The sequence below is a fragment of the Mytilus californianus genome, unplaced genomic scaffold, assembly GCF_021869535.1.
Source record: "Mytilus californianus isolate M0D057914Y unplaced genomic scaffold, xbMytCali1.0.p SCAF_5, whole genome shotgun sequence".
NCBI lineage: Eukaryota > Metazoa > Mollusca > Bivalvia > Mytilida > Mytilidae > Mytilus > Mytilus californianus.
In genome coordinates, this window is record NW_026262701.1 from 89038492 (window position 1) to 89051292 (window position 12801).

At 34.7% G+C, this 12801-nt stretch overlaps 1 pseudogene; it reads left to right on the top strand.

Annotated features, from left to right (window-relative positions):
• The first annotated feature begins 5741 nt into the window (after positions 1 to 5741).
• LOC127702808 (putative nuclease HARBI1) lies at positions 5742 to 11785 on the top strand (annotated as a pseudogene).
• The last annotated feature ends 1016 nt before the right edge of the window (positions 11786 to 12801 follow it).

Sequence of the window (12801 nt, forward strand, 5' to 3'; positions counted from 1 at the left end):
GTTCTACCTTACCTTTGACAGAAACGGAACCAAGTTATTTCCCCCATTAGTTCAGAGCAATTTTACCATAAGTGAAGGGTCCCCGTTCCTGTCAAAGCTAAGGTAGATTAAGCAACACAATTTTCAAATTGAGGTAAATTTGATAGGTATTGTTTGGCTTGAAAGCGTTGTATGTTTATATTAATAAATCAACTGTTTACAACACTTTGAAATTGTTCAAAATGCTAAGGATTGTCTACCCAAAGGAATAGATTACCTTAGCTCTATTCGGTTAAACCTTTCGGAATTATTTGTCCTCAATTCTCTTCAACTTTGTACTTTATAAAGCCTTTTAACTTTTTAATTCGAGCGTCGCTGATGAATCGTTGGAGACTTGAGTACACAATTATAAGCCTGGTATCTTCGATTTTGTTTTTTGACAGACAGTGTTGTGTTAGATTGTGCAACTTCTTTCGTTCGTGTTTATCTTCATATCAGTACAATTTACTCTTCGTTTCTTCTTTCTTTAAGTGGATAACGTTTATGTTATCTGATTCCGAACACCCAAAATGATACAAAAAGCCTATTCTGGACCTTGAAAAATTGCCGTCAATAAAACTGATCATTTCTGTAGTAAGCTTGATATATAGTTAAACAGTCCTAGTTGTGTACTTAAAAGTCCTATTGTCCGTAATAGTGCGATGACATTAAAGGTTAATTTAGAAATGAAATGGACCGAAATACCTCACGGCTAATTTTGGTCTTATTTTGAAAATAAATATAATGACCTTTGATTGAGTCCTGTCGTAGAGTGCAAAAGTGGTGCAGAGTTTTGAAAACTGTGGTCAAAGGTCAGAAGGAGGGCTTTTTAAAATATCGCAATTTTTTGACATTTTGGACAATTTTTCGATGATCCCTCATGATAACTGAGAAAAAATTTCTATGGAATCATGCTCTGGAGATGTTGCACAATTTCAGTTTGTCATATTTATGCCTGATTGTCAGAGATTAGTTACGTATACCCCTCCTTCCAACATGTAAAAGAATGAAAATAAATTATCGACAAAAAATATTTATATTTAATATTTAGCTATGCAATAATATATGACAACATATAAAGATATTTGTGGGAAAGGTTTGTTAACATTCTATCAATAATATAGGAGAAATAAGTACTGTAAAGTTAACAGCCGGTTTATGATTCAATGAAAAAAATGATGAAATTCATTATTGGTTATTTAAACCCAACGGAATGTTAGATCTATAAAAGTAGTCTTGATGCATAAATGTCAGCAGGAACACGATAGTATCTGAAGTTTTTTTTTATGTAAATAGGTCAATCAGTACAAGAGTAATAGCATATTGAAAACTTGTGTCCCCTTTTTATACAAAAAACACAAACAATGGAATATACAGCAGACTTGATTCAAACCGATTTTAAAGTCCGATATATATGTGAATTACAAACAAACACGATTCTCAGAGATTACGACACAAAGGAAGCTGTCTAGATATATATTACAATTACATTAGACATCAATACGCACGTCTATTTGAAAAGGTAACGGAATACTAAGAACAAAATATGTCGATGTCATGGTATTTAAAATATTCACCAACCGCGTCAAAATCGGAGACAAATTTTGTTGTTTTCCAAATTATTGGAAATATGGGCTATTTCCCATTTCCATACATATTCCTCCAAGGTGATCAAGGTGATGGTTTGGTCGTTTTAGCATTTATCCAGACGTACACTTAGAGTGAAAAGAATGTGTTGTCTGAATGATGCCTCTGAAAGAGGTAGCCTTGAAACGCTAGGGATAATGATAAGGTTAAGGGTTAGGTGGGTTTGTATGTATGATATTTATGTCTACTTTTCCTTTTTATGATTACTGAATCACATTTTACTTCTTGTTTTTACACGTTCGTTGCCGTTGTGATTTGAGTATCATTATCGCGTGTGTGCTGATTGAATGATCTATATGAACACTATTTCTATTGCAGATACTGCGTTCCGCTGGACTTTATATTGTATTTATTGATTGTTATTGTATATTTTGGGAATGAAAGGCATACGTTTGTCTCATTGATGTCAGACCACAAACATGCTTTAGTTCACTACCCCTTGATTGTCACTTGTTCTCACCTTATTGATTCATTTACGTAAGGGCTATATATTGTAATCTGGGCTTTATTCTGTCGTTGTAGTATTTCATTAAGCCCTTATCCCTCTTTTGCCAACATACACAGACTAAAATACTAGAAACCGCCTTAATCGTATTTGGTTTCCAGCCAAAGAATACGCATGAGCATGGTGTGAGAATCCTGTTACCAGGGTTAGGGACCTTTAACCAACTAAACGTTCCGTAGGTCCCCAGAGGTCCCCATGATGGAATTCAAACCCCCGCATCGTCTACAAGAGGTAGATTTCGAACCGCTACAAGCATTTTAAATTTACAAGACCTGTTGGAATATATAACAGAGTGTTACCAGCGTTATCTTTACACACCAAGACGAGGATTTATACAATTATATGTGTACGTTTACCCCTGTATTTATGTATATTTACTGACCTGTGACTTTGACCCAAATATTTTACTACGTCCGTCCGTTGATTTTACGCTAATCTTTATATCTAGCCAAATACTATAAAAGGGGGATGCCAGTTATTCTTAACGCTCTGGGCGTGTTTTTGTTGTGTATATATTAAAACATGTTGTTATTCAACTTTATTAGCAAGATTTAAACAATTCTTGTCCTTTATTAATTATTATAAAATCAGTGTCTTTAGGCCGTGCTACCTATGGTTATACTGTGTTACCAACAGTTTTAGCTTTTCATCACGCTACCAGTGACAAATTTTAAACTAAAGTAACTTGACCCCCTGTACGCTACATTTTTGGTGGCAACGATAGGATTTGAGTCCCCTCTTTTAGAGAAATAAATAAGTGTTATAAACTTGTGTGAAAATTTGATTTAAAAGAAAAAACTAAAAATTAATATTTTTTTTTAATGAAATAAGTTGAATTCATTACATTGCCAATTGTTAAGGGAATTTCCGTTTTGAATTTTCCTTGGAGTTCGGTATTGTTGTTGTTTAATTTTTTTTCAACATGAGTGAACCAAATTCACCAATTCGTCCCAATCAAAGTTCTCGTGCTAGTTCACCTGAATCAATACATTGGTCACCACCTGAAACACATGCAGCTAGAAGTGGTTCAGTGGCAACTGATCCATTCAAGATTCTACAATCACAAGTAAATAATTTGTTCCAACAAATGGACAACACTAATAGAAATGTTCAAAATTTAGGTTCTAATTTTGATCAACTTAGGAGTGAAATTGACCGTAAGCTAGATAGACAATTAATGCATTTCTCAGATATTGTTAATAATCAGATAGATAACCTTTTAAGAAGGCTTAATAATAACCATCCAAATAATGATAGATGTAACAAGTCAAGCACTCAGATAGAATACAGTACTAGAATTCCAAATGTACAGCTAAATGCTAAATGCAGCTAAATATACCTGATACTGTCACAACCAGACAGAATGCATTCCTACCTATTGCTCAAACCAGTTCGGTTAATGAAATTGTCCTCTTCTTCCCGGCTTGTTCCTTTATTCATATGAGGCTGACTGCATACAGGAACTTCTTAGGAAGAAAGAAAAGAAGTAAGCAGTATCCTGTAACTTTACTTTCCGCTATATAGATGATGTTCTCTCACTAAATAATTCAAAATTTGGTGACTATGTTGAACGCATCTAACCCGTCGAACTTACAACAGATATAATTAAGTCTGCCTCATATCTTGACTTAATATAGAAATTGATAGTGATTGTCGGTTAAACAGAAAACTTTACGACAAAAGAGATGATATCAGCTTTCCAAGTGTGAACTTCCCAATTCTATGTAGCAACATTCTAGCAGCGCCTGCATACGGAGTATATCTCTCTCAGTTGATACGATATTCCAGGGCTTGTATTGCCTATCATGATTTCCTTGATAGAGGGTTGCAGCTCACAAGGAAGATATTAAACCAAGAGTTCCAAGTGGTGAATTTGAAATCATCCTTTCGGATATTTTACGGACGCCATCACGAGTTGGTGGACCGTTATGTAATATCCGTTTCACAGATGATAGCGGATATCAACCTATTGTCGTAACTACAAGCCCGTTCCCTGGGTTTGTACTTTCACGAAAAACACGACGGGTGCCACATGTGGAGCAGGATCTGCTTACCCTTCCGGAGCATCTGAGATCACTCCCAGGTTTTGGTGGGGTTCGTGTTGCTCAGTCTAGTTTTCTATGTTATGTTTTGTGTACTGTTGTTTGTCTGTTTGTCTTTTTCTTTTTTAGCCATGGCGTTGTCAGTTTATTTTCGACTTATGAATTTGAATGTCTCTTTGGTATCTTTAGCCTCTCTTTTTCACCCCGGTAGAAAATAAAATAACAACCAATATTGGCTTCACTAAACCCCATGATTATGATGGTAAAACAAACTGGAATGACTACATGGTTCATTTTGATACAGTAGCCAATTTAAATTATTGGTCAAGGAACATCAAGGCAATGAATCTTATAGCTTGTATGCAAGATGTAGCTTTAAGTACCTTAGGGGACATTAATACCAATAGTTCACCTTCATATGATGATTTAGTAAGTACAATTAGCAAACGGTTTGAAGCAAAGAATCAAATGGAACTCTATAGAAACCAAATGGATGCTCGCATAAGAAAGAAAGGTTTGAGTTGACCTGAACTGGCCCAAGATATAAAACGGATTGTCCGTTTAGCATATCCCAATGCACAACAAGATGTAAGAGAGAGTCTAGCTTATAGAACATTTAGGGACGCTTTTAATGACAAAATTAGCAATTGAAATTTGCCAGGGTGATGTTGACACCATTGATTTAAAATATGAAGCTTTTAACCAAAGTTATAAAAGATATAGAAAGCATAATTCAGACAATTTCCCCCAAACAACTATGTATGAAAATAAAAATTCAGAAAGTGAAATATTTCCCGATAACCAGGGAAACTATTACATTCTGGGAATGAGGGTCAATTTTCAGCTGTTCATAATAAAAACAAAGGCCTTAAAAATAACAGTTATAAACATGATGGTTTATATGTAAAGGTTGATATTTATTAACAAACTTTACATTGTTTAGTTGACACAGGGGCCTCAATGAGTGTTCTGCACTCCAAAATATTTAAACATGTACCTGTCCATAACCAGAACAAGCTCAAATCATATGAACATGAATTAAAAATGGCTAATGGATGGGAGAAATGTTAGACGTCTTGGGTTTATAGAATTACCTTTAGTCTTAGATGAACAAATTATTTGGAAAAATGTTGTTGTTGCTGAAATTGATATACATGTGGTATTAGGTTATGACTTTATGTTTGAAAACAAATGTGTTATTGATGTACCAAACCAGTCATTGTTACTTAACAACCAGGGGCCGGTTGTTCAACTTGTCGTTAAGTCTAACGCTGTCGTAAAAATATGCTAACGCGTCGTTAAAATTTAACGCATGGTTAAACCTGTTGCTCATCTCTACGTTAACTGTAACGCAACGCTAAACTGTCGTTAACTTCTATAAAATCTAACGCTGCTATAGACCTTCGTTAAATACTTAACGCAGGGTTATAATTTATAAAATGGTTGCTCTGATGATGGCACCTTGGCAAAGAAAAGAAAGAATTTTCAGAGGAAATGTTTCTTATCTAACAAATTTGACAGATACTGAAATGAGGGCAAGATATTGGTTTGGTAGAGACTCTATTACCTACATATGCAATATTGTGGAAGATAAACTAAGGAGATCAACAACAAAGAAAACTGCTTTAACAGTGGAACAGCAAGTCTGCATAGCCTTGAGGTTTTATGCCTCTGGGTCATTCTTACAAGTGATTGGAGATACGATGGGGTACGATAAAGCAACTGTATCGAGAGCAGTGAATGATGTTACTAATGGTTTGATTGATGTTAAAGACAACTTTATCCAGTGGCCAAAAGACATTAATTCTAAAAACAGAATGAAGTGTGGTTGCCACAGACAAATGAACTTTCCCAATGTTTTGGGATGCATTGATTGCACTCACGTAAGGATACAAGGTCCATCAGAAGACGAGGCAGCTTTTGTCAACAGGAAGGGGTACCATAGTGTGAACGTGCAGGCTGTGTGTGATTATGAAGGTACTTATTTAATTTAGTAATATCAAAATTGTGTATCTCTGATCTCTTCTTCGTCTGTTTATTTGTATACCCTTCATTATTATCTCCCTTAACTTTCTCATCAGTAAATGAACAACTCGGCCCTTGATGTATTACGACCCAGATATTACCAGTTGATCGATCACCGATGACCACCATAACTAAATTTAGAATGCTTATTCCTTAAATGGAGTTGTAAAGTGACGACCCTCACCCAAATGTCCGTCTGCATATTTTGCATTCAAAGGCGATGCAAATATCGAAATCTGAAGCTAATAAAGAGGGGGTGGACAGGGTAAAGGAACATAGAAAACTATTTTGATCGATTTTTATCTAGGAGTAAGGGCATTGTGTGCTATCTTTTTTTCAATTAGAACGCGGACCTGTGAGGGGACACCAAACGCTGTAATATATACCACTTCTAAACTACTTTTTATAATATATACAATGTTTATGAAGAAAAATATATTTGTTGTATTATTTTGTGTATGTATTCCATGATGATTTGATTGAACCTATCAGTAAATTCAATAATTTTGTAATTTATGTAAGTTCAAAGATTGTTTTCGGAAAAAAATACGTTTACTTCGTTATTTGTCACAAGTAACAATAGACTGACCTTTATTCAAGCTGCAATTAACTGTAACATTAAGTTAGTACTCCTCATAAAATTAAAGTAGTTTAATATATTTTCAGGGAAGTTTACCAATATATCCGCTAACTGGCCAGGGTCAACACATGATTCCCACATCTTCAACACCTCAAACCTGTGTCATTACCTGGAGACAAACAACAGAGGACTAGCAGACGGTTTGATCCTCGGAGATATCGGGTATGCATGTCGCCCTTTTCTCATGACACCCTACCCAAATCCCAGAGTAGACACCAGCAAAGATTCAATAGAGCACACTCCAGTACAAGATCCATTATTGAAAGGGCTTTTGGAATCTTAAAGAGAAGATTTCATGTTTTGCACTCCGAGGTAAAGAATAATTATAGGATTATTTGAAATATGTTAAAATAAAAATATGTGGTATGATTGCCAATGAGAAAACTATAAACCAGAGACCAAATAACATAGAAGTTAACATATATAGGTCATTGAATGGCCTTCAACAATGATATAACAAATTTAAAACAATTAAAACGAGATAACTAACTGCCAGATTTATGTACATAACAATATACGAAGCATCTTTACAAACATCCCTTATTATGCATAGCTATAATGGTAAAATAACCTCAGCAGTTTCGTAAAACAAATGCAGAAAAGTTCAATCGAGAAGAAAGAAAATATAGAGAAAAGGACACAAAAAAGAAACTAATTATAACTAGAGGCTCTCAAGAGCCTGTGTCGCTCACCTGATTCTACTTTGGTTTTGGAAATCATGTAAAAATAGATTAAAATCATAACAGATACCCTAATAGTGAGTGAGGCCAAATTTGGTTTAATATTGGTCCTGTAATTTAATAAAAATTCTGGTGGCCATCTTGAACAGTAAATCGGCAACAAAGTAGCAACACTTCATCAGCACCTCATAAGAAACATTTATGCCATGTTTGGTTTCATTCCATTCAGTGCACCTCTAGAAGAAGCATATGTATGTATTTCCCATAGGGTCTTATGTTAAAGGAAGTCCCCCCACTGGCGGCCATCGTGAAAGAAGGATCGGCTTCAAAGTAACAACACTTAATCAGCACCTCATAAGGAACATTCATGCCATGTTTGGTTTCATTCCATTCAGTGGTTCTCTAAAAGAAGACATTTGTAGAGAGGTGTGTTTTATGCTTCATACAAAACAATGTTTTGTGTAGAGCCATATTTACTCAATCTTAAAGTGGCAGATCGATACATCTACAGTAAATTTAGATGTTCAAATATTAAAATCCCTATCGAAGTTGGTCGGTGGAAAAATACACCAAGAGAAAATCGTATATGTTGTCACTACGATTCAAATACAATTGGTGACGAATATCATTATGTTTTTGTATGTTCCAATGAACAAATTATGTCTTTAACAGAAAGGTATATACCTACATATTACACAAAAAATCCTTCCCAATTGAAATTTACTGGTCTATTATCACACTGTAACGTGCCAGTGCTAACAAAAGTGTGCATGTTTCTAAGACATATTGAAAAAAATATTTTCATAATTCATAGCATGTTACAATAACTTCATATCCACGTTGCAATTAAGAATTTTGCAAACAAATCAACCAAATATGGTATATTTCAGTTTTATTGTATGATATCACTTATTTATTTATTGTGTGTCTTGCTTGTAAATGTATAAGTATATATGTAATTGTTAATGTATAATTGTTATTCTCTTGTAGCACCATACGTGTGCCTAAGTTGTAAATAAATTGTATTGTATTGTATTGTTGTAATGTAAATATTTCCCATAGGGTCCTATGTTAAACTAAGTCCCCAATTGGCGGCCATCTTGGATAATGGATTGGCTTTAAAGTAACAACACTTGGTCAGCACCTCATAAGAAACATTCATGCCATGTTTGGTTTCATTCCATTCGGTGGTTCTTTAAAAGAAGACATTTTTATGTATTGTCCATAAGGTCCTATGTTACACTAAGTCCCCCGCTGGCGGCCATCTTGGATTATGGATCGGCTTCAAAGTAACAACACTTGGTCAGCACTTCATAAGGAACATTCATGTCATGTTAGGTTTCATTTCATTCAGTGGTTCTCTAAAAGTAGACATTTGTACGTATTTCCCTTAGGGTCCTATGTTAAACTAAGTCCCCCGCTTGTGGCCATCGTGGATTATGGATCGGCATTAAAGTAACAACACTTGGGTAGCACCTCAAAAGGAACATGCATGCCATGTTTGGTTTCATTCCATTCAGTGGTTCTCTAAAAGAAAACATTTGTATGTATTTCCCATAGGGTCCTATGTTAAACTAAGTCCTACGCTGGCGGCCATCTTGGATTATGGATTGGCTACAAAGTAACAACACTTGGTAAGCACCTCAAAAGGAACATTCGTGCTATGTTTGGTTTTATTCCATTCAGTGGTTCTCGAGAAGAAGTTCAAAATGTAAAAAGTTAACGACGACGACGACGACGACGGACGACGACGACGGACGACGACGACGGACGACGGACGCCAAGTGATGAGAAAAGCTCAGTTGGCCCTTCGGGCCAGGTGAGCTAAAAAGGACAAATGGACACTAAAACTAGAGACAATTGTTGCAGAAAGACACACAGTTCATATGAACTGAAGATTGTCAATTATGAACCTGCTATAAAAGTAACTATCGTTTTCATTAAAATGGTATTTTTCTTGTAAAGGGGATATCTGCATGGGTAATTTTCCGGGAGACAATTGTGGAAGAGAATACACTTCCGAAAGAGTATTTTTTTCCAAATGAAAGATATCCAAATTAAAAATTAACTCTTCATGTCCATAAGTAAAGGCACCAGTAGTATACCGCTGTTCAAAAGTCATAAATCGATTGAAAGAAAACAAATCCGGGTTACAAACTAAAACCGAGGGAAACACATCAACTATAAGAGGAAAACAAAGAAACAACAGAACACTGAAGTGCAACAAAAAACAAACAACAACGCAACATACATAAAAACGTACTATTAAATAACAACTGCCATATTACTGACTTGGTACAAGACATTTTAAGAAAAAAATGGTGGGTTGAACCTGGTTTTGTGGCTAGCCAAACCTCGCGACTTGTGCCAATGTTAAATATACCACTAAAATGACAACATTACATGACGGGAATACAGTACGTATAAATGCAAGAACAATCAGGACAGAGAAATACATAAATAAATAATATAATAGTACATTTCGACATGTTAACCACAGAATTACAACGAATAACTAAAATTAATTTAGGACTGTACACAAAAACAGCATAATATAATTACGAACTATGTTTCTGTGACACGAATGTATCTACGCCACAAAAAAGTGACGTCATAGGTAAATTTGTAAAAATTAGATATAAATCAAGATTAGGTTTGTTATTATGTTATTTGATGTATTTTATAACAATTACAAGAATATTAATATAGAATTGTGTTAGTAATTGTGCAACTAACTGCACTTTCTAACTATGTCGGACTTTCTTCCAAATCAAACTGTGTAAAACAAAAAAATCCTGTGCACATAGTTGCTTTAAACTAAAATTTTACAAATGAATTGGGTGATTAATTACCTTTTCTTTTACATACGAATAGAATATAAAAAATAGAATCACAACTACAAACGATAAGACACAAAACAATATCAAAATCAGAATTAAAAATAAAACTTCGTAACTAAATACATAAACACTGGATAAACAAATACCGAGACACGTCTTACAGCAATGCGAATTCACCCTCAGCAAAACAGTCATATTTGGGAATAGGTCACGTTCGGTACTTAAAAGACCAGACGACGTAAATGGTAAACCACAATCTAAGACGTGGTGAAAATGTCCTTAGTTAGTTTAGACACAGACACATCTTGTGGATCAACCAATTCGTGGTGGTGTCCATAAAATTTACGGAGTGTAATTTTTAATCTTTCCTCCTCATTACTTTGTTGAAGCAGTTTCTGCGTAAGGAGCACACTCCTGTATATGAAGTCCGTATAGTGTGAACATGCACGAGCATGACGTATCAACTGAGATATGTAAACACCATACGATGGGGCAGATGGTATGTTACTGCTGAGAAATGGGAAATTGATAATTGGGAAGTTGAAATCGTCCTGTTTATCATAAATTTTAGTGTCAAGTCGTCCATCTGAGTCAATATTGAGGAAGAGATCAAGGTATGAAGCAGTCCTTCTAGTATCAGTAGTATCTTTAATTTCAATTTCACTGGGATATATGAGATGTAAGTACTGGCTAAAATATGGGATATTCAGTGATAAGACATCATCAATATATCTGAAAGTAAAATTAAAGAATTTCGCAAGGTGCTTTTTCTTTTTGTCTTTTAGAAGGTTCTGAATGAAATCTGCTGCATACGAGTACAAAAACAAATCGGCCAGTAGGGGTGCACAATTAGTACCTATTGGAATACCGACTGTCTGTTGAAATATCAATCCTCCAAATTCAACAAATATATTGTCGATCAAAAAGTCCAGCATTTTGATAATATCATCTTCAGTATATATGGTAGAATCAGTGTGGTTCTTCACAAAATAAGTATTATTATAATCCAAAAAGAAGAAATTTGTATCTACGATTCCCATTTTTATAGAAAAAGCTCTGTTTAATTAGATGGTGAAGTCGATCTTTCAATTGAGTATGGGGAATAGTAGTGTAAAGTGTACAAAAATCGAAAGTCTCAATGTTGCTGCAACATTGCAGAGAACAGTATTTTTTTTAAATTTTAGGTCAGAATGAAACCAGAAAAATCCTGTCGAGTCTTTGGTGCTTGTGCTGTTCTACATAACATAGCTTCAACAAGGCATGAACCTTTGGATGATGTTTGTGATGTACATGTTCATCAAGACCAGCCAGTGCGAGTTCCGCCTTTTGAAGGAGAACAGGATGGTAGACACATTAGAGAGCATATTGCAAGAGTTTTCTTCAACTGAAATACACAAAAAAGTCTATATTTTTTCATCCAATATAAAATTGTGATAAATGATACATTTACTTTTTCTCATAACACATGCATTCAACATGTTGAATTGGAAGCAAATAATGAGTTCATATTACACATACGGTTATGTGAGCTATTGGCACCACGAGGTGTCTGTCGTTAACATCTTCTTTAAACTTTATCTCCCTAATAATTTTACTCTGAATGATATCTTACCCCAAGGATTGATTAAGGTATACATTTATGGTCATCCGTTGGAGTTTGGTCGTCCAATCAGTAAAACCCTTGCCGCAAAGTGGATCTTCCGTAGACTGCTGGATGTGTGAAAATACGCCTGCACATCCGGTTGGAAAGGGGACGTAAAATCTGATTGCATCGTGTTGAAATATTGTAACGCTATGCATATTTTAAGAGCCCTTACAAAAACGGGTCTGATCATACCTATGTTAATTTGTTCTAATCATGAACATGCATGAAGTATTTGCCACTGGATGTAAAGCAAATAATCAAAATGAATGGCCCTTGTAAAAATAGAGTGATCAAATCAAAGGTCAGAACACAGTGACAAAACATTAACATTCCCTATAAATGCATTGCCAAAGTTAAAATGAAAAACATAACATACAAATAGTAAAATTCAATTGTCTCGAATACACAAAAAATTTACATAAGGAGACTCAAAAGTGGTATGAATATATCATAGTCAGGAAATGCAAAAGATTATTTAACGAATAAAAATGACTTCTAAACACCATTTGTGACTTGATACACATGATGTTTTTTCGGGCAAATAATGGTTGATTGACAAGAAATATAAATAATTTAATTCATTAAAATTTGAGAAAATGTGAGTGGAGAATTCTCTTTTTCTCGTTTCATTTCTTCCAGCAACTGTATCTGAAGATCTAATTTCCTCATCTCTTTAGTTTGCTTTTCCATTTCTCCCTTCAAATACAGTATCTGAAATGAAATACATGATACATGTAGATCTATATATTTTTAACATAT